The sequence below is a fragment of the Phascolarctos cinereus genome, unplaced genomic scaffold (assembly GCF_003287225.1).
Source record: "Phascolarctos cinereus isolate Bilbo 61053 unplaced genomic scaffold, phaCin_HiC Scaffold_5;HRSCAF=322, whole genome shotgun sequence".
Classification (NCBI taxonomy): domain Eukaryota; kingdom Metazoa; phylum Chordata; class Mammalia; order Diprotodontia; family Phascolarctidae; genus Phascolarctos; species Phascolarctos cinereus.
Window position 1 is genome coordinate 398,342,632 of NW_027555958.1, and position 22,496 is coordinate 398,365,127.

General features: G+C 35.1%; 1 pseudogene; it reads left to right on the plus strand.

Moving 5' to 3' along the window:
- Positions 1-4,604: 4,604 nt before the first annotated feature.
- LOC110206771 (serine/threonine-protein kinase Sgk2-like) lies at positions 4,605-21,310 on the plus strand (annotated as a pseudogene).
- Positions 21,311-22,496: the final 1,186 nt, after the last annotated feature.

Here is a 22,496-nt window from a genome sequence, read left to right on the forward strand (position 1 = left end):
ATCATTAGCAGCTTACACTGGAAGAACAGTGGTCTTTGATAGGGGAAGTGACTACAACAGATGCATGAAGACAGAGAACATCACCCTTGTACAGAGAGAAGTGCCAGCTATGGATTAAAGAAAAGCAGGTATCCTGGGGAGTCAAACTAAGTAGGACACCTATATATAAAAGGAAATGCATGAGGATTATATGAATGGATAAAAATGATTTCTAGCATCAGGAGTTGGGAGATATCCCTTTACTAGATGTATTTTCTATAATTTGCTTCACTCACATCATGCTCTAGATTTGAGCCTATTTTTCCACATGTGATATAGAATGCCTCAAGGTCTGGGGAGGAGGGTACTGTTTTTTCAATGGGAATAGTTTTTTCAATGAATATTGGAAACAGAAACCAAGAAGAGAACTGGCATTGTTTTTTATAGGAAGCAGACAACAAAAAATTAATGAATTGCTAAAAAGTCTCTATGCTGAAAAAAAAAACATGCCTTCACTGACCTTTAAGCTACAAATCATCTATACTTCAGAATTAATTATGCTGATTCTTAGGTTTATGATCCTGATGATAACAGCATAAAATAGTTTCCTCTTCTGTGTGATTGCTGAGTCAAAATAATTTCTCAACCAGTTTTCTATACTTTTTTTTCCCTCTCAATGGAGAGAACAAAGAAAGGCTGTTCTCTTTTATTTATGTCCTTTAAACTCATTTTGTGATTTTAGTTGTTCAGGAAATTTATCTAGATGAATATATAAGTATAAATATTAGCAGGAAGAAAATTAAACATGAGGAGGTATAAAACTTGTATACTGTACACATATTCTTGAAATACATGTTCCTCAAAGCAAATTGTCATATTATAGTTTAACAATGTATAGCAATCCATTTGAATTGATTAATTGTTTGGGAAGAAAGTAGAGGAGGCCTAGAGTATGGTAGGGCCTAACTATGTGTTACATTCTTGATACATTTGTTGTATGTAAAGGGAGTTATATTATAAGTAAGGCCATTAATTGAGATTAGTTTTTCAATGAATATTAGAAATAAAAATTGAGATTACCCAACTTACACTCAAAGATCAGGATTCCCATATGACAGCTGACTATTTGTCCTCTCTTTGGTAGTTCTAAGGAACCCTTAAGGGCTATGCTTCTGGTATTATGACTCTTGTGACCCCATCAGCATGCTTAGCAATAACAAACAGACAGCCAGACTTATTTACCTTTTGGAAAAGCTATTTACTAAGAAGACATAGTAAGACAGTACCCTCCTCCCCAGACCTTGAGGCATTCTATGTCACATCCTAGAGTATGATGTCAGTGAAGCAAATTATAGAAAATACATTTGGTAAAGGGGTATCTCCCAACTCTTGATGCTAGAAATCATTTTTATCCATTCATATAATCCTCATGCATTTCCTTTTATATATAGGTGTCCTCCTTTGACTCCCCAGGATACCTGCTTTTCTTTAATCCATAGCTGGCACTTCTCTCTGTACAAGAGTGGTGTTCTTCTCTGTCTTCATGCATCTGTTGTAGTCACTTCCTCTATCAAAGACCACTGTTCTTCCAGTGTAAGCTGCTAATGATACCACTTATCTCCTATTGTCCATGTGATTTGTGGTGAGGACCCTGTATCTAATAAACCTGCAAAGTTACTTGGACATTTTTATTTCAGAATGTTCATTTGACTACAACCAGGAAAGAAGAAACAAAGAAACAGAAGTGACCATGTTTTCAGAGCTACTGAAATGTTTGCCAAGTTGGTTTTCAGCTAAAGGATTACTTATCCTTAGCAGTAACAAAGGAAAAGAAAATATTTTATGATTATATTGTCCCTTTTGAATACACAATGGTTTCCTGCACACAAGTCCTTGCACATCAGTTCTTTTGGCTTCATAGCCTGTTAGAAAATTTTTCATTATCAACGCTGTGCCAATCTCTTAATCACATTTAAATAGAAATTGGCTTATCTCAAGTTGCCATGTTGTTTCCTGGACTGAACCTAGTGGGTATGATGTGCTCACCTTCCAAAGACTGACTCCTATAGGCCAACCATATTAAATATGTAAAGTTAGTACAGTCACATAACAATGAGAATATTAAGCTTATTTCTGGTGACCCCCAGCATTAACTGTTACATTGAAAACTACAAAGCAGTTATGGTCACCAGTACAATTAATGAAGGGAAAAAAGATTTTTTTAGATTACAAATTTTGTAGCCTTAATGGTACAATTAAAGTATCTTATTCAATATGTGAGATATGATGTTTTCACAGAATCTTAGAATTCCAATAAAGAAGAATATGGCAGTCACACTATTCTTCACACTATCATAGTCACACTATCATACTAGAACCCCTGTGCAGCTTCCCTAGTTACTTTATCCAGTTGGTATATGGATTGGACTTGAGGGTTTTTACCATTCCGATTGGTGCATATTTTTTTTAAATCTTCATCTCATCAATATGTTTCTAATTCTTCTAGTGTGAAGAATCAAGCATAATGACAAAAAATGTTGTGTAACTGGGGGAAGAGGTATATTATCACCTTGATATTCTTAATTCAACCTAAGATCACACTGGTTTATCGTGATTAACTAGGATTCAAAATTATGTAATCTGATTTCTAATTGGAGGAAAGATTAGGGACTTTTCAAGTTGCAAGGGGGGAGAACAAATAGGTACAATTCCCTGAAATCATAAAAAGAGGTGTCCCACTCTCCCCAAGTGGGTGTAAACAATTAAAGGAAGATGAAAAGAATAACTACCCAGTGTGTGGCCAGTTTTCGGATAAGACATATGGGTCTCTAGAGATATACAGTTGTGGGAAAACTGCTTGCATCAGTCTAGGTTCTTAGTTAAAGATCTCTAAACAGCAGGTAGAGGTGGTTCAGCTTCCTAGACATGCAGTTCAAATAATTCAACAAAGTCATCTCACAATTACTACAATTGAATAAAGTCTTCTTACAAGAAACAAATTGTACTAGACCCATGATTGAATAGAAAGGGGACTGAGATAGCGACGGTGAGTCACTAGATGGAGTTGCTGTGGTTCACTCAATTCCCATTACCACTTGCTGTTCTAAACCCCTCAATTCTCTCAAGTTTTTTTTTTGCTTATTATTTTACACTCTTGACTTATGTTAATATTTTATTCAAATAAAAATCCTAGATCTTTTTCATATGAACTGCTGTCTAGGAGTGATTCCTTTAGATTTTGTACTTATGAAGTTGATTTTTTTTAAAAACAATGTGGAGACTTTATGCTGTATTTCACCACACAATCATCACTACCGCACAATCATCACCACCACATAATTGTCACACCGTGTTTTTTCATTCCAAAAATTGTTTTAGAACCTTTCATCTCATAATCATCACATGAAATAATTCTGTTCTTCACACCACTGAAAAGGTAAACAGAGTGCAATGTATTCACCAGTGGTAGATGGATACATATTTATCTCTAGCACATTGTGAGCCTAGAATTTTCAGTGCATGTATATTGTCAGTATTAAATTTTAACATATATTTACGAGTACTCTGTGCATCCTAATCTTGCACCAAAGATAATTTAGTAATAAAAGATTTTGAAGTAGTACAAGTATAACTTTAAAAGCTTCACATAATGGTTGCACCCCCCTTTTTTTTGCAAAACTTGGCATAAAAGCTGTGACTATTATGCGGTGAAATATAGTACTTAGCCAGGATAACTTTCATCTTATGAACACAAACCAATGTTCTAGCTGTTGATATCTTCTTAGATCCTGATAGATTATCATCCAATGTGTTAAATTTCACTCTCAAATCTATGTCTTCTATAATTTTTTTAAGGATAAATAAATTCTTTACACAAGCCATTCATAAAGAATGTTAAATAGCACTGGGACCTGTAGCATTCCACTCATTCCACGCTAAAATCTAGCTATTCAAACAGTGGTGAATCTATATAATCCAGAGTTTCTCAAAATGTGTGTGTGTGTGTGTGTGTGTGTGTGTGTGTGTGTTTGTGTATGCATGTGTGCATGCTCACATGAGTGTGTGTGTGGGTGGAGGTGGATAGAGCCGTAAAATGAACTCCTTTGTCAGTCTAATGAATCCTATAGCCTCTTTCTCAGAATAAAATGTTTAAATACATAAAATAAAGTAAATAAAATGCAGCAAATGCTAAGTTTCATTTAGAGGCTAGTGAAGCTAAATGCAGATTTGTTTTTTTTTTTTTCCCATTGAAGTTTCATAGATCCCTTGAAATGCAATGTCTATTGACCAAAGGTTAAGGCACCTTGACCAAAGTACACTTTCATCTTCCCACACAGTACTTCATCTTTTTCACAATAGTAATATGAAATACTTTATCTTTTACTTTGCCAAAATCTAGGCAAATTCAATTCAATAGAATTAATTACTTTTGCAAATGGAAATAAAGAATTGTTGTAAGCCTAGCCTTCCTGTTCAATAGATCCTCCAGTGCCTTCTGTGCATGGGTTGAATACTCTTGGGCCCATCTTACTCTTGCTGTTTCCCTTGTCCTAATGTATTGTAGTCCTCCCAAATTAATACACCATTTAGAACTGGCAAGGAAGAAACTATACTCCTTGACCACCATGGCCACTCACCCTGAGGACTTCCAAGTCTTTGAGGAATGTAGCGCTCAGCACATTCCCACCAATAACTTGTGCTTATACAGAGATGTCAACCTGGTAAAAGGTAATATTGTGTGTGGAATGAAAGGTGGTGGGAAAATTGTAAGAAGAATATATTTAGAATTCCACTGTTATTTTATTATTATTATCATTATTAGTATTACTATTATTCTATTATAATTATTGCTATAAGGTTTTCATGTTATTTGGAGCTGAAATTCTGAAGACGTTTCCTGGATAGTTTTCCACAGAAGTTGATTCAAGACTTTTTTGACAAGGAAAAAATGGCTAAAAGAAACTTAATGCTCATTGACATTTTCAAAGAAGCTGGAATCAATAAAAACCACGTTCTAATAATGCTGTCATCAACGTTGGAAGGTAATTGGATTGGAAAAATACTAGATGAGCAGGATTCAATCAATTGAAGCATGATCCTGCAATTATCCTTTCTATAATCTATGGCCTGTGCAAGGAGAGGTCTTATCTCTCCATTTATTGTGCATATCTTGAATTGGCATATAGCAAACACAGATAAGTAGCTCTCTGTGCCCCATGAGGACACAGGAATAAGAATGTCACAAAAACCTGTAAGTAAAATAGCTTAGATTACAAGAACTATGGGATGGGGATTTATTTTGGAAATGTTTAAGTTAAAGGCCCTTGAAGGGCTAGGCCTATTTCTTCCTGTTGCCCAAATTCCAGGGACTTCTACTCAATGGATGTCACATTTACCTTTGTGCTCAGTGTTGAATAATTCCAGGTCAGCGGCTTAGTGAAGGTTCTCTTTGATAAGAGGACATTCTGCAAGGCAGTACAATGAGGACCAAATGGTTCTGAGGAAGCTTTCTGATTGGAGCAGGAAAGTTAATGCTGATGCTATGAAGATAGATAGAATACTGCAGGAAAATGTATTGAATGCAAAAAATGGAAATTAAGTGACTAGGAAAAGATAGTTTGGGGAATCAGTGTTAAGATGATGGACGAAAAAAAGTATCTACCTGGACATAATTTTCTACAATCAGTATCAATAAGTTTTGAAAGGAATATAACATTTCTTTTGATTGAATGTAGAAGTTTGCCTAATTCATTAAAATTAATTTTTTACATGTGTATATTGCTATAAGTTACCACTGGAGGAGTAGTGTGTGCCAAGACTAGCCAGGTCAAAGCAGTAGCCACTTCTTCCTCAGCATCTTCCCTGTAGCCTCAGAATCTACACAGTGGTTTCTCTGAGAGCTAGCTGAAAAGCCCTTGTAAGCAGACATTTTCCTAGGAGTCATGGACATCCAGATCCCTTCTTCCCAGAGAACAAAAAGTAGTACTAAATAAATAACCTGAGGAAAAATACTGTACAACCATTGGTATCTTTGCACTTCAGCCTAGCAAGAACTTCTTGTTCAAATGGCAGTTTTAATTTTATTTTACATTTTTAAAAGTACCTCAGATTTTATGTTTTACAACCCACTCCAAATTTCCCATTGACCATTGAGACTGCATCTGTATCTGAACAACTCCTGGGAATGCCTTTCAGACTCTATTGCTGGGCCTGACAGCTTTAGCTAGCTGGAGGAGGTGTCAGTTCTCTATCACAACCCCTCCTAACCCAACTAAAGGGAGCTGGGTCCATGCCCTAGGTATTCTTGGGTCATTCTTTGCTTGCAGTATTTTCTTCTTGACTGAAGAGCTCTGGAATTTGGATAATATTCCTGGGAATTTTCATTTTGGAATCTCTTTCAGGAGGTGATCAATGGATTCTTTCAATTTCTATTTTACCCTCTGGTTCTATGATATCAGGGCAGTTTTCCTTGATAATTTCTTGATGTATCATATGTAGGCTCCCTTTTTCACGGCATTCAGGTAGTCCAACAATTCTTAAATTTCCTCACCTTGATCTTTTTTCCAGGTCAGTCATTCTTGCAATGATATATTTCACATTTTTTTCCTATTTTTTCATTCTTTTGATTTTGTTTTATTTTTTCTTCATGTCTTATGGAGTTATTAGCTTCCTCCTGCCCAATTCTAACTTTTAAGGAATTATTTTCTTCATTGAGTTTTTACCTCCTTATCCATTTGTCCAATTCTACTTTTTAAGGACTACTTTTCTTCAGTTAATTTTTGTATATCTTCTTCCATCTGGCAAAATATGCTTTTTAAGGAGCTCTCTTTATTGGATTTTTGTGCTTTTTATTTTGATCATTTGGCTTATTCTGTCTTTTAAGTTGTTATTTTCTTCAATTCTTTTTGTTCTTGCTTTGCCAAGTTGTTGACTCTTTTTTTGTGTGTGATTTTCTTGCATGAGTCATTTCCCCCCCACATTTTTACTCTACCTTTTTTATTTGATTTTTTAAAATCCTTTTTGAACCTTTCAGAGAATTCATTTTGGACCTAAGGTAAATTCACATTTTCCTTTGAGGCTTTGGATCCAGCAATTTTGATATTGTGGTCTTCTTCTGAGTTTGTGTTTTGATCTTCCCTATCACCACAATAACTTTCTGTCACCAGGCTACTTTTTGTGGTTGTTGTTGTTGTTTGCTCATTTTTTCTAGTTTATTTCTTCACTTCTGACTTTATTTTGAGAGTTGTCTCTGTTCCTGGCGATGGAGGGGGCACTGTCCTAAGCTTCAGTTTTTTCGTGCTTTGGTTTAACGAGCTAATTATTGCAGTTTGTAAATTTTCAGTTCTTCCAAGATGGTTTGGTCTAAGGAGAGTTGTGGTCACTGCTCTCCAGGCCTGTGTTCTGGTCTGTAATTAACCATAAGCATTCTTTTTCCACTGTGCAACTGTGACCAGTGTCTCTGTACCCCTGTGGCTACATTCTTTAGCATGCTAATGTTTCTCCTCAACTTAGGGCTGCTATTCAGAACCACGTATGCAAAAGACTCTTGATTCCAGTGCCAGCAAATCGTACCACTGATTTCCTTCTTTCCAGTTCTCTGACCCTTTTATAGTATGTAAGCTGAGAGGTCTGGAAGCCACTGATACTGACTCAGTCACCACCAAGGTCGGCTGTCAGCTTGCACCAGGCATACCCTGCCACTAACTGCCTTGTGTAGGGGCCTATAGCCTCAGTGATGGCTTGTACCCTATTGTGAGGCCTTATTGCTGGCTTGCCAGGGGTGGCCTGTGCTGGATTGTGCTCCATTTTATTTAGTGGGACAGACTTTTCCTGTTGACCTCTCTTTTTTTTTCATTTTATTTATTTTTATTTTTAACCCTTTCTAATAGTATTTTATTTTTCCCCAGTTGCATATCAAGAAAATTTTTAGCCTTCAGTTTTACCAGATTTTACATTCCAATTTTTCTCCCTCCATCTTTCCCTCCCCACCCCCTTCTGAAAACAATAGGCAGTTTGATACAGTGTGCTATCGTGTAAAACATATTTCCACATCCATCACAGTGGTGGACGAAGAAATTGATCAAAAGGGGGAAAACTTAAAAAATAATAAAATAAATGAAAACAAAGTACTCTTTGATCTGCATTCAGAGTCCATCAGTTCTTTATCTGGATGTGGATAGCATTTTCCTTCATAAGTCCTTTGCACTTGTCTTAAATCATTGTGTTGCTGAGAAAAGCTGAGTCATTCATAGCTGATCATCATACAATGATGCTGATACTATTTACAATGTTTTCTTGGTTCTACTATTTCCCTTTGCATCAGTTTGTACTTGTCTTTACTGGTTTTTCTGAAATCTGCCTGTTCATCATTTCTTATGGAAAAATAGTATTCCATTACATTCATATACCACAACTTGTTCAGCCATGCCCCAATTGATAACTATACCCTCAATTTCCAATATTTTGCCACAGTGAATAAGGCTGCTACAAATTTTGTTTTTTACACACGAAGGTTCTTTTCCCCTTTTTATGATCTCTTTGGGATGCAGATATAGTAGTGGTAATGCTGGATCAAAGTGTATGCATGATTTTATAGCCCTGTGGGCATAGTTGCAAACTGCACTCCAGAGTGGTTGGATTAGTTCACAATTCCACCAACAGTGCATTAGTGTCTCAATTTTCCCACATCTTCTCCAGCATTTATTTATTTTCTATTTTTGTCATATTAACCAATCTGATAGGTGTGAGTTGGTATCTCAGCGTTTTTTTAATTTGCATTTATCTAATCAAAAGCAATTTAGAGCACTTCTTCATATGCCTATAGATATTTTTGATTGCTTCATCTGAAAACTGCCTATTTATATTCTTTGACCATGTTTCAATTGGGGAATGAAGTGCACTCTTAGCAATTTGACTTACTTTGTATATTTGAGAAAAGAGGCCTTTATCAGAGACACTTGCTATAAAGATTGTTTCTTAGCTTTCTGCTTTCCTTCTAATGTTGGTTGTATTGGTTTTGTTTGTATGGAAGCCTTTTATTTTAATATAATCAAAATGATTTATTCTACATTTTGTAATGTTTTCTATCTCTTGTTTGGTCATGAATTCTTCCCCACCCCCTAGATCTGCTAGGCAGACTATTCTTGCTCTTCTGATTTGATTGCTTCATTGTCTGTGGTACCTTTCAGCAAGATGTTTTTTCTTTCCTTACCTCTTTTAATTAGATCCATTTTTTCTTTTACTTTGTCTAAGATCAGGATTGCTATTCCTGATTTTTTTTCCTTTTACTTCAGCTAAGGCATAATAGATTCTACTCCAGCCCCTTATCTTTACTCTGTGTGCATCTCTCTGCTTCAAGTGTTTTTCCTGTTTTTCCTTCATGTAGCATGCTTAATTTTTCCAGGTATGTGATTCTTGGTTGTCGTGCTAGCTCCTTTGCCCTCCAGAATATTATGATCCATGACCTCCAATCCTTTAATGTTGCAGCTGCCAAGACCTACGTGATCCTGATTGTGACTCTCCAATATTTGAATTGCTTGCTTCTGGACACTTGTAGTATTTTTTCCTTAACCTCATAGTTCTGAAATTTGGCTATGATATTCCTTGGGGTTTTTATTTTAGATCTCTTTCATGAGGTGATTGGTGGATTCTTTCAATGCCTGTTTTGCCCTTTGCTTCTGGGACATCAGGATAGCTTTTCTTAATAATTTCTTGAAAGATGCTGTCCAGGTCATCCTTTTGATTATGGCTTTCAGGTAGTCCAAGAATTCTGACATTGTCTCTCTTGATCTATTTTCCAGGTCAGTTGTTTTTCCCATGAAGTATTTTACATTTTCTTCCACTTTTTTCATCCTTTTACATTTCTTTGATTGATTCCTGATATCTCATAGTGTCATTCTCTTCCACTTGCCCAATTCTAACTTTTAAGGAGATTTTTTTTCCCTCAGTTAGCTTTTGTCCTTCCTTGGCCATTTATACTTTTGGCCAATTGTACTTTTTAAGTTGTTCTCTTCAGTGGATTTCTGTATCTTGTTTTCCATTTGGCCAGTTCTATTTTTTAAAACAATTTTCTAAGCTGTTGACGCTTTTTTTTCATAATTCTCTTGCATCACACTCATATCTGTTCCCAATTTTTCTTCTAATTCTCTTATAGGATTTTTAAGCTTTTTTTTGAGCACTTCCACGAGTTCTTTTTAGGCTTGAGGCCGCTTCCCATTTTTCTTTGGGGTTTTGACCATAGGTATTTTGACATTGCTGTACTTTTCTAAGTTTGTGTCTTGGTCTTGCTTATCACCATAATAGCTTTCTATGCTGAAACTTTCTCTCTCTCTCTCTCTCTCTCTCTCTCTCTCTCTCTCTCTCTCTCTCTCTCTCTCTCTTGAACATCTTTTTCTGTTGTACTTTTTCCTTTCTTTTAAATTTGAGCTTTGCTACCAGAGTAGAAGGGGTACTCTCTCAAACTTCTTGTGCCAGGGGCTGCAGTTGCTGGCTATTAACCTGATGCTGCACTGATGTTGCCCTGAGGCCCACAGGGGATCCTCATGTCTGGTGCTGTGCTGAGGGAGTGGGGTGGGTGTTGTCTGGTGCTGCTGGAAGCTGTAGGGGTCAGCAGCTTACTTGGTGCTTAACTGGGATCCTACTGGTGGTGTCTCACATGTGCTGAGGTTGGTGGTTTGTGTCTGCATTTCCCTATTGCTACACTGAAGCACATTGTGATCTGATCTGTGGAGACTGCCTGTTTTCCCAAGGCTATGCTAAAGCATGGTGAGACTGGTGCTAGTGCTTGCTGTTTGCTTAGCCCCCCCTACAGAGTTGTCATGTACCAGGGATGTGCTGAAGCAAGTAGAGGCCCAGGTTCCAGAGGATGCCTTCCTGACCATAGCTACACTGAAGCACATGGTGATTCTTGGAGCTGGAGTCTGCCAGTTCCCTTGGCTATACTAAAGCATGTAGGGGGTTCTGGGGTTAGTCTTTGCCTGCACCACACCAGGGATCAGGATCTCCTGCTGGTTTGCTGAGGTAGAGCTTGCTGTTGGCTTGCTGAGATGCTTCCTATTCTGGACTGCACTCCTCCTTTATCTGAGTTAGATAGAATTTCCTTGCCACTCCTCCAAGTTTCCTGGGCTAAAAGATTGTTTTACCCCATCTTTTTGCTGGTTCTGCTGTTCCAGGATCTGTCTCAGAACTCTATTTTATGGTTGTTAGGAAGTAAGTATGGGAGAGTTACAATGATTTACTGTTTATTCCACCATCTTGGCTCCCCAGAGTCCTTTACTCCTGTTGACCTTATAAGTTGTCTTGGACTGGAAAATTATTTTATCTTGTATATTTGTTGGTTCTGCTGCTCCAGAATTTGTTTTGATGCATTATTTTAGTTCAGAGAGGAATTTGGAGAGCTCAGGAAAGTCCCTCCCTGCATTTACTCTACCATCTTGGCTCCACATGTAAGAAAATTCAATTATTTAAATCATTACTTCTTCAAAAACATATCCTACTGGACTAAAGGTACTAACGGGCTCCAAAAAAAGCATAACTGTATTCCCGTCATATGTAGACTCATTTTATTTAGTTTTAATGCATTCTATTTCATTTATTCTGACAGTCAAGTATGTAATTTGTGAGGACATTTTGAAAGTAAATTAAAGCACATAAGCCAGAAAACATTTAGTTAGTGAGAAACATTAGCGAGAAAACATTTATTATTTATAACATTATCATTTATATTATACACTATGCCTAGGCCAATCTCAAAGAACTGGACACTTCAAAATTTGGACAAATATCTTATCATGTATATATATATATAATATATATATATATTATATATATATATATGTATATATATATATACATATATATACATATATATATATATGTATATATATATTTTTTTTTCTAAGCTTAGTTTGCTATTCAAAAATCATCTAATGATTTTTTTCTATTTAATTTTAATTTAACCAAGAAAATCTAGTAATAAAATTTCAGTGCATTTGAAAACTTTTTCTCATGTGTACATTCTCCTTTATCTCAATAAAAATAAAATGTGGAGACAAGCAAAATATTTTTCTGCTGAAAAGTTAGTTGTATTTTAAGCAAACAGAGATGTAATTATAAGAGATAAGCAGGGAAACTATATTTTGCTAAAAGGTACCATAGAAAAAGAAATAACATTAAGACTACATGTATATTTGCCAAATGTTATAGCATCCATATTCTTATAGGAAATGTGAAATAAGTTACAAGAGGAAATAGACAGCAAAACTATACCAATGGAGATGGGGCTCAGACTTTCCCCTCTCATAACTAGATAAAGCTAACCACCCAAAGAACAAGAAAGAAGTTAAGAAGATACATAGAATTTTAGAAAAATTTAGATATGATAGACATCTGGAGAAAATTGAATGGTGATTGAAAAAAATATACCTTTTCTCTGTGTTATATGGCAACTAGACAAAATTTCACCATGCATTAAAGCATAAAACCTTCAAATCTATTTGCACAAAAAGCAGAAATACCAAATACATCCTTTTGGCGTCATAATGCATTAAACTCATATTAAATATATGGCCATGAAAATATAGATTAAAAAATAATTGGAAACTAAATAATCTGATAAGTAGGTGAAGTGACAAATGAGCAGATGAAAGGACAAATCATAGAAATAATCAACTATTTCACTAAAGAAAATAACAACAATGAGACAACATACCAGAATTTATGGGACACAGCCATAGTACTTAGGGGAATATCTACATCTCTAAATGCTTACATCAACAAAACAGAAAAAGAGCAGATCAATAAATTGGATGTGCAATTAAAAAAATAAGAAAAGAAAACAAATTAAAATTTTCCATTTAAACTCTAAATTGGAAATCCTGAAAATCAAAGGAAACATTTTATTGTTATAGGAAAATAAGATAATTATTGAACTAATAAACAAAACTGAAAGCTAGTTTTATGGGGGGGGGAATCTATAAACCATTCATTATTTTGATTTTTTTTTAAAAAGGGAAAAAACAAATTACCAGAAACAAAAATGAAAAGGGTAAATGTACCACCTATGAAGATGAAATTATATCCATTTTTAAGAACTAGTTTCCCCAATTATATGCTAACAAATCTAACAATCTAAGTAAAATTTATGAATTTTTACAAAAGTATACATTACTGAGACTAACAGAAGAGGAAATAGAATACTTATTTATCCATATTTTAGAAAAAAAAATTGAACAATCCATCAAAGTACTAAGAAAAAAAAATCACCAGTACCAGAGGGAGTTATAAATAAATTTTACCAGACATTTAAAGAATAACTAATTCCATGGCTCATAAATTATTTTAAAAAGTAGGCAAAGAAGGACTACTAAATTCCTTTCACAGTGCAAATATGGTGCTTATGCCTAAACCACAAAGAACAAAAACAGAGAAAGAAAACTATAGGCCAATTTCCTTAATGGATATCAATAAATACTTTTAATAAAATACTAGCAAGAATATTACAGCAATATACCACACAGATTATATACACTGTAACCAGGTGGGATTTGTATCAGGAATGTAAGGATGTTGCCATCTTAGAAAAATTCAGTGTAATTGACCATATCAATAACAAAACCCACTGAAATCGTATGGTTATTTCAAAATGGACAAAAACACTTTTGACAGAATACAGCACCCTTTCCTATTAAAAAACACTAAAATGGAATAAATTGGAATAAATTGAGGTTTCCTTAAAATGATAAATAGTATCTATCTAAAAGCATCATCAAACATCTGTAACTGGGATGAGCTAGAAGCCTTCCCACTAAGATCAGAGTTGAAGTAAGGACTACCGTTGTTAACACTAGCAAATGTCTATAAATCTGTGTATTGCTCTTTAACCCAGCCATACCACTATGAGACCTGTATACCAAAGAGATTAATAAAAAAGAAAAGGGCTAAGTACAAAAATATTTATAACAGCTCTTTTTGTGATGACAAATAATTGGAAATTTAGGGTATGCTGATCAATTGGGCAATGGATGAATAAGTTGTGGTATGTGGCTGTAAATGAATACTATTGTGCTATAAGAAATAACAAGTAGGATATTTTCTGAAAAATCTGGAATTACTTACATGAACTGATGCAAAGTTAAGCATGCAGAACCAGGAGAATACTGTACATTGTAACAGCAATCTTGTTCAATGAGCAACTGGGAATGACTTAGCTATTCCCAATAATGCTATCATTCAAGACAATTCTGGAGGATTTGGCTGTGTCACCCCGTCTCTGTCTGTTTTTCTGTCTGTATCTTTGTGTCTCTGCCTCCGTATCTGTCTCTGTTTCTCTGTCCCTCAAAATAATTTAAATCAATACTTCAAGATTCAGTACTGATGGATATTTTTTTTTCAATATTACTCTTGAGATTCTTGTTCCTTTATGTGGACTTTATTATTTTCCAGGTCTATAGCACATTCTTTTGTGAATTTGATCAGTAAAGTAAATTCATATAAGTATTATTGTCATTTTTTGTTGGCTTGAGCTACCCATGAACAATTAATGATTCTTCAATTATTTATGTCTGTTTATTTTTGTAAAGAATATTTTATAATCAGATCCATACAGTCCTCAAGTGAAAGTTGGAAGATTTGTTCCCCAATATTGTATAATTTCTGTAATTAATTTAAATAGAATTTCTCCTAGCTTTTTTCCTGAGGTGTTCTGCTTGTTACATACAGGAATGCTGTTGATTTATCTGGATTCATTTTGTATCCTGAAGTTCTGCAGAATTATTCATTATTTTCATTTTTAGTTGAAAATCTAGAATTCTCTAAATGAACCATATTATCTTTAAAAACTAATAATTTTCTTTCTTTATTCCTCTTAATTTTTCATTTTTGTCTTTTTGAGGTATCAGCATTTCTAAGACTGTTAAAAAGTAGTACTGAAAATGGGCATCTTGCAGGTAGTGAGGTGGCGCACTGGATAGAGCACCAGCCCTGAATTCAGGAGGACCTGAGTTCAAATCTGGCCTCAGACACATAACACTTAGTAGCTGTATGACTATGGGCAAGTTATTTAACCCCTATTGGCCAACAAAAACAAACCAAAAAAAAAAAAAAAAGAAGGGAAATACTTTTGTGGCAGGTAGGTGGTGCAGTAGATAGAGTACTGGCTCTGAAGTTAAGAGGACCTGAGTTCAAATCCTGACTCAAACCAAACACTTGTCACTTACTGGCTGTGTGACATTGGGCAAGTCACTTAACCCCAATTGCCTAAAAAAAAAGAAACAAGAAAAAAAAATGAAAATGGGCATCCTTACTTTATGCCTGATAGCCTCTAAAAATGTCCAATATATATACTATTTGCCCTTGAGTTTACATTGATATTGTTTACTATATTAAGTAAAGATCCATTTCTTCCAAAACTTTTTAGTATTTTAATTGTAAGGCAATGAATTTCATCAAAAGCCTTTTTTAGCATCCCGTTAAAAGTGTATGGTTTTATTATTTACATTATTACTTTGGTTTATTGTTTTTATAGTCTTCAAAGAATTGCTATTATTACCCTAAATATGGCCTTAATATATAAATATGTTGTTGTAATCACCTTGGTAACATTTGTAAATACTTGTATCAACATATACTATTGTAAATTTACTCTTGTAAATTGTTGGTCAATAATTGTTTTTCCTTTTTTCCTCTTCTGTCTCTGATTCAAGTATTAAGAAAAAATATATTTTAAAAGGTGATTGAAAGGGTATCCTCTTATTATTTCAAAAACTTTGTGTCATGTTTGAATTAATTGTCCTTTGAATGTTCAATAGAATTTATTTGTCAATATGTCTGGCCCTAGAGCTTCCCTCCTCCTCATACTCTTTGGTAGTGTATTTATGACTTGTTCATCAACAATCTCCTTAATGATTATTTTAGAGTGTGGCCAGTAATAAAAGTCTAGCCTGTTGCCTTGTGGTTTGAAGACCTTTTTCCTTCAATGGAAATTGGAACAATATTTGTTCTTCTTCAATGCTGTTATACTTCTGTTTTTTCATATTTTTTATATATCACTGATTATAGATAAGCATCTCTAACATGGACTATTGGTATTTGGGACCAGCTAGGAAGCACAGTGGATAGAGTGTTGAACTTGGTGTCAGGAAAACTTGATATGAAATGTAGCTTCAAATCCTTTCTAGTTTGTGACTGTGGAGAAGTCATTTAACCTCCATCTGCTTCATTTTCCTCATGTATAAAATGGGGATAAAATGGCACTTACTTAGCAGAATTGTAATTAGGATAAAATGAGATAAGATATGTAAAGCACTTTGCAAACCTTTAAAACATATGTAACAACTAGCTGTTGTTGCGGTTGTTGTCCTCATCTTTTCTTATTTCAATGTGCTCTAATATCAGACCGAAAGATCATGGGTTGGTGTTTCTGTTGCTAAGTTCACTGCTCATGGTCTAGCATCACTTGTTAACACACTTTGTCTGTACATTTACTACTATAAGTGTAGTCTATTATAGTATATCAGAAAACCTTTTTTAATATTAATAAAGTTTATGTTTTTGCTCCCACATCTTTGGTATTATCCCCTCTTTTTTCATAGTATCTTTTCTACTACTCCTCTAAACACATTCGGGAGTTCAATAATAAAGTCAAACTGTAGTGCTTCTACTTTCCTTGATGATGAAAAGAAATATAATGACCATGCAATCATTGAAGCTGTTATTCCTTTTTTCTTCTGGAAGTAATTTTATTTTTAGGCAGTTGGCATTAAGTGACTTGCCCAGGGTCAAACAGCTAGTAAGTGTCAAGTTTTTGGTCTGAGGCTGGATTTGAACTCAGGTACTCTTGACTCCAGGGCCAGTGCTCTATCCACTGTGCCACCTGCTGCCCCTGGAAGTAATGGTAGAGGCTATGTAGTCTAAACCCCTCACTTTAGAGTTAAGGAAACTCAGACCCATACAGGTTGTGAGTTGCCTGAAATCACAAAAGTTAAGTAAATGGTAGAAAAAGAATCTGAATCAAGGTTCTCTGACTAGAAACCCATTGTTCTTTCTGCTATACCTTATGCATATAAAGGGTTAGGATTTGATGAAATGGGCAGAGCGTAAATATTTTTCTCTGATATTATTTGTTGAGACTTTTTACTTAGTTCAGTATTTCTGACTTCTTATATTACGGATTCAATTTTAGACTAATATATTTTTTCCTGGTTTTTTTCCTTCTGTTTTTCCCCCTCCCCCTTCTGCCGTGTGTCTTTACATGCTTTCTGGAGGACCTTGCTTACTTGGATATCTTAACTATCTTTCTTTAATTAGTGTTACCCTCCACTGCTTCTCAGTGTTTTATGGGGTGTCACTTTTATAATTATCCACTGTATTTTTTTTGTTAAATTTTACAAATACTGTAAATCTTAAATCAGTGTTGCTTTTGAGCTACGCCTTTATCCACCTGACAAATAAGTCATGTGTTTGCTGAATGATATACTTTTTATTGTCTTTTGGTATATTTTAAAATGATGTTACATTGTTTAAACTTACGTATTAAAATTTTTACAATTTATTCACACTATTGATTATCAATTTTTAAAAAATTCCATGTATTTATTTATTTATGCAGTAAAGAACTGAATTATTTTAGTTTGAGGTCATATCTTGTTCTCATTTTCCTTCTACCTTTTTACTAACTATGATTTTGGCTTTGCTAAGTTGGTTTGTCTAACCATACATGATTCACAATGAATCACTTCAATGACTAGTATTTTCCTTTCTAATGAAATGTAATTGATTTCTTTTTTATGCTATTTGTTGCTCATCATAGACAGTCACCACCAACTTTTTTTTAATTAAAGGAATTATTCATTATGCAAAGGTATAAGACATCTATGTTTCCTAAACTTTTTGCCTTCTCTCTTTACTTCATCCTAACTCATTCTTCCCGCTATATATCTCATTAACATCACCTATTCTCATCTTTGTTCTGAGGTCACTGGATATAAAAGTCACTGTATATTCATATACATTCATGAAAAGGAAACAGAGTAGGACTTTGTGGAGGAAGCTCTCTTTGCAAAGGAAAATCAAGCAGTTTGTTTAATTACACATTTAAAAGCAACATGTAGCATAATTTCAAAGAATAGTTAGTCATCACATACTATATGCATATAAAGAAAAAGACTACCATGAATATAATTGAAATGTGTGTATCACCAACATCTGTCACAAGGAAGGAGGAGATGACAATTCCATGAAGAAGTTGACAAGATTCTCAAAATTAAGTCAAAATCTACTGTAATACCTCATTAACTCAATGCAAAAGTAGTCATGTAGAGGCCAAGAGAAAAAAAATATATTAATCTAAAGCTGAATCCATTGTATAAGAAATCAGAAATACTGAACTAAATAAAAAGCTTCAAGAAATAATATCATAGAAAAATACTTAAACTTCTCCCCATTTAAGCAAATCCCTGCTCAGTCTCCCCATGGCAATGACTATATCTGAAATCTCCACTCCCTCCCCAAAACTCAGAGAAGTAGCAGACACTAATTCTCCCCAGCAACTTGAAGTAAAAAAATGAACCTCTGAAGAACTTGTGCTCTGGATTCCACTCAGCAATTTATTTGCTGGTACTGCAGTCTCGGCCTGCATAGTCTGCCCTGCCCTCAAGCAATCATTATTTGTTACCAAGCAACAGGCTTCAGTTCTACCCTACCTTGTGCAGACAATGTCTGTGTAGGCTCAAACTTCCCTGAAGGAAAGGGTATCAGCATCTATCTGCAGCCAGTTATGTGACACCCCCCCCCCCACCCCGCCACTTCATCCCCCAGCCATGTTGTCTGAAGTCAGCTTGGAAAAGCTGTTCCTAATGTATGCGGTTAGGATGATGAAGGGTTAAAGAAAGCTTCCTGGAAGTGACTGAATAGAAAGGTCTATAGTAGGAAAAGAAGAGGAGGGACAATATTATGGTGTTTTGGAATAGCTTGATTAAAGGCAAGAGGGGTGTGGGAAGGGGAAGGGTGCCGAGTTTGACTGAAGCAAAGTATCCTTTGAAAGAAATATTAGGGAATACAGTTGGGAATATTGTCTAGTATTTCAACTTCATTATCTGTAAAATGAAGGAGTGTGGCTAGATGACTTTTTAGGTAGCTTCTTAGTCTAGATTTGTGATCCTATGGTTTCAGGAGTGACTTGAATGCCAGATATCAGACCTCAGGGGCTTCTTATTGTATGGGTGTGTTACTGTAGAGTAGAAAGCTCTCTCTAGTATGTCATTTGTTTGTCTTGTCTGTCTGCTAGTCGCAAGACTGAGCCATGATAATGGTCACTCTATGATGCATTTTGTCTTAGGTCATGTGGCTAGGAATTTTCAGTCAGATATCTTTCTTTTCAATAGAAACAATATGATAGCAAAGAAGGGAGACAATCTGTCTCATCCATGTAATAATACAATTGATTCTATGAAACCATAATAGAAATACTATAGTGTTTAAATTTGGTTTACTGACTGAATATTTTGGAATGTAAATATCTTACTGGGCTAACCAATTTAATAGACAAAAAGAAGATTGAATTTACTGACAACTGTACATGTAAATATAGGTTTTCCTCCCGATGAAATATTGTCCAGTACATTGCTGTCACCATATGTCATTCTTAGAGTAGTACAAAAGAGAAATGCTTATCCCTTAAAAGTAATGATAAAGGAAGGAGAATTATAAGTAATGGTTATTTAACTGAATGAAATTGTGTTTTAAAAAGAAAAATAAAAGTAAGAACAAAGAATTGCCTTAAACATTCTATCATGTTTAAATAGAAACTGGTTACAGCTTACCAAAAATGCTCTCTCTTATACAAAATATTCACGAATATACTTTTTAATTCACTCAGTTAGTATGCATTTTTAAGTGCCTACTATGGGTCAGACAAATGTGTAAAGTGCTGGGGATGCCATGAAAGGCAAAAGCCAGACCTTACTTTCAAGGAGATGACATCTAAGATAGGAGATAACATGTAAACAATTATGTACAAACAAGGTATAGACAGAATAAATTGGAGATAATCTATAGAAGGAAGGCACAAACATTAAGAGGAACAGAAAAGCCTTCTTGTAGAAGATGAAATTGGATCTGGGATCTGAAGAAAGCCATGGAAGCCAGGAGGTAAAGATGAGAATAGAGAGAATTCCAAACATTGGAGAAAATCAGTGAAAATGCATGGAGTTAGGAGATGGAGTGTCTTTTTCTTGAAACAGGAAGGAGGCCAGTGTCAATGAATCATGGACTAGGTATGTGTGGTACTTGGGAAGAGGTGAAAGATGAAATATGATTATAAAAGTAGGGGAGATGCATATTATAAAGGGGTTTGGATGCCAAAAGGGGCATCTATTCCTGAAGATGATAAAGAGGCACTGGCCTTCATTGAATAGAGATGGCATGGTTTGATCTATACTTAAGGAAGATCGCTTCAACAGCTGAGTGAAGAATGCACTGAAGTAAAGATTTGTGACAAGAGAAGATCTAGGTAGCTTCCCCATGTGCCATAAGCTAGAACAAGAGATTTACTAGTAATACATTCTTCTCTTCCAACAGTGCTAGGCCAACAGACTTTGACTTCCTTAAAGTGATTGGAAAAGGGAGCTACAGAAAAATCCTCTTGGCCAAATGCAAGTGTGATGGGAAGTTTTATGAGGTAAAAGTCTTACGATGAAATCCATCCTGAAAAAGAAAGAGCAAAATCACATCCTGGCAGAGTACAGTGTGCTCCTAAAGAACGTGAACCCATTCCTCTTGGGTCTTCACTACTCCTTTCAGACTTCAGAGAAGCTTTATTTTTTAGTAGACTACATCAGTGGAGGAGAGATCTTCTTCCACTTGCAGTGAGAGCGCTGTTTCATGGAACCTCAAGCTCAATTCGATGCTGCTGAGCTGGCCAGTGCTAATGGCTACTTGCATTCTCTGAACATCATTTATAGGTACTTGAAACTGGAGAACATCTTCTTGGATTGACAGGACCATATTGTGTTGACTGATTTGGGGCTTTGAAAAGAAGGAATGTAGACGGGAGAAACCACATCCACTTTCTGTGGCACCTCTGAGTATTTGGCTCCTGAAGTATTGAGAAAACAACATTATGATAGAACAGTAGACTGCCAGTGTTTGAGGGCTGTTCTTTATGAAACGTCATGGCTTGGTGGGGCTTGCTGACTTAAGACACTTTGACCCAGAGCTCACTAAGGAAGCAATTTCCAGTTCTATTAGACATACACTGGATTTAACAGCCAGTAGCTCTGGGGCTTCCAATGCATTTTTAGATTTTTCCTATGAACCTGAGGATGAGAATTTTTAAAACTGTTAATAAGCCTAGGAATCATGTCTAAGGAGGTGCTTACATCATTTATCTTTTGAATCAAATTATACTGTCCTAAAGTAGAATATGTGATAAGAATGAATGTACACGTCCCAATTTTCTCATTCTGACCATACGTTTCTCCTAGGTGCTACCTTAGAATGATATTCATTTGATGGGATAAAACTTAACAGGGAGGAAGGAAGGAATAGAGGAAGAAAGAGAGGGAGGAAGAAGAAAAGAAAGGAAAAGAGGTTAAGGTATGGTATGTGGCTTACTCAGGATTGGCCCTACTTTAGTTGTGGTGGCAGTGATGAGACACCACCACGATCTATGGTATGTTTTAGAAACTTACCTTCGTCACTTCCCTAAATGGTCATCAGGTACTGGAAAATGCATAAGACACTCATTTCTAAATAAAAAAGAAAATTTATTTATTTACAATGGGATGTATATCTGGACTAAGAACTAGTAATGGTTATTTTTTATAGGTTACATGATTATGAATGAGTTCAAAGAGTCTTGAAATAATTTGGAATTATTAAAATTATTCAAAACCTTTTGATGCAATAATTCCATTATTGGGTATATACCCCAAGAAGATCAATGATAGAAAGTATAGCTGCACTTTTTGTGGCAGTAAAGTGGAAACGAGATGGGTGCTTATTTATTGTGGAATAGCAGAACAAATTGTGATACATAATATAGTGGAATGTTACATTTAAGAAATTATTAATATAAAGGATTCAGAAAACCTCTGAAAGACTTGTAAGAACTGATATGATCAAAATAAATAGAACCAAGAGAACATTATACACAATGACCATAACAAAACAAATGAAAACAACCCTAAAATAAAAACAGAACTGAAAACAAGGAAAAGACTAATTTGTGACTCCAAAGAACTGTTAATAAAATATCTCTCCTCTCATCAGAGATATGGTGGAAACAGGTGTGGAATGAGGCCTACATTGTTCACAATGTCAACGTGTCAGTTGTTTCATTTAACTTTAATAATGTAACAATATTTAACACTTATATAGTATTTAAAAGGTTTTAAAGCACTTTACATGCACTATCTCATTTGAGCCTTACCATAACCCTTTGAAGTAGGTATAACAGGTATTCTCTTCAATTTGTTGATGAAGAAACTGAAGCATGGAGAGGTTTGGTGATTGCTCGGGGT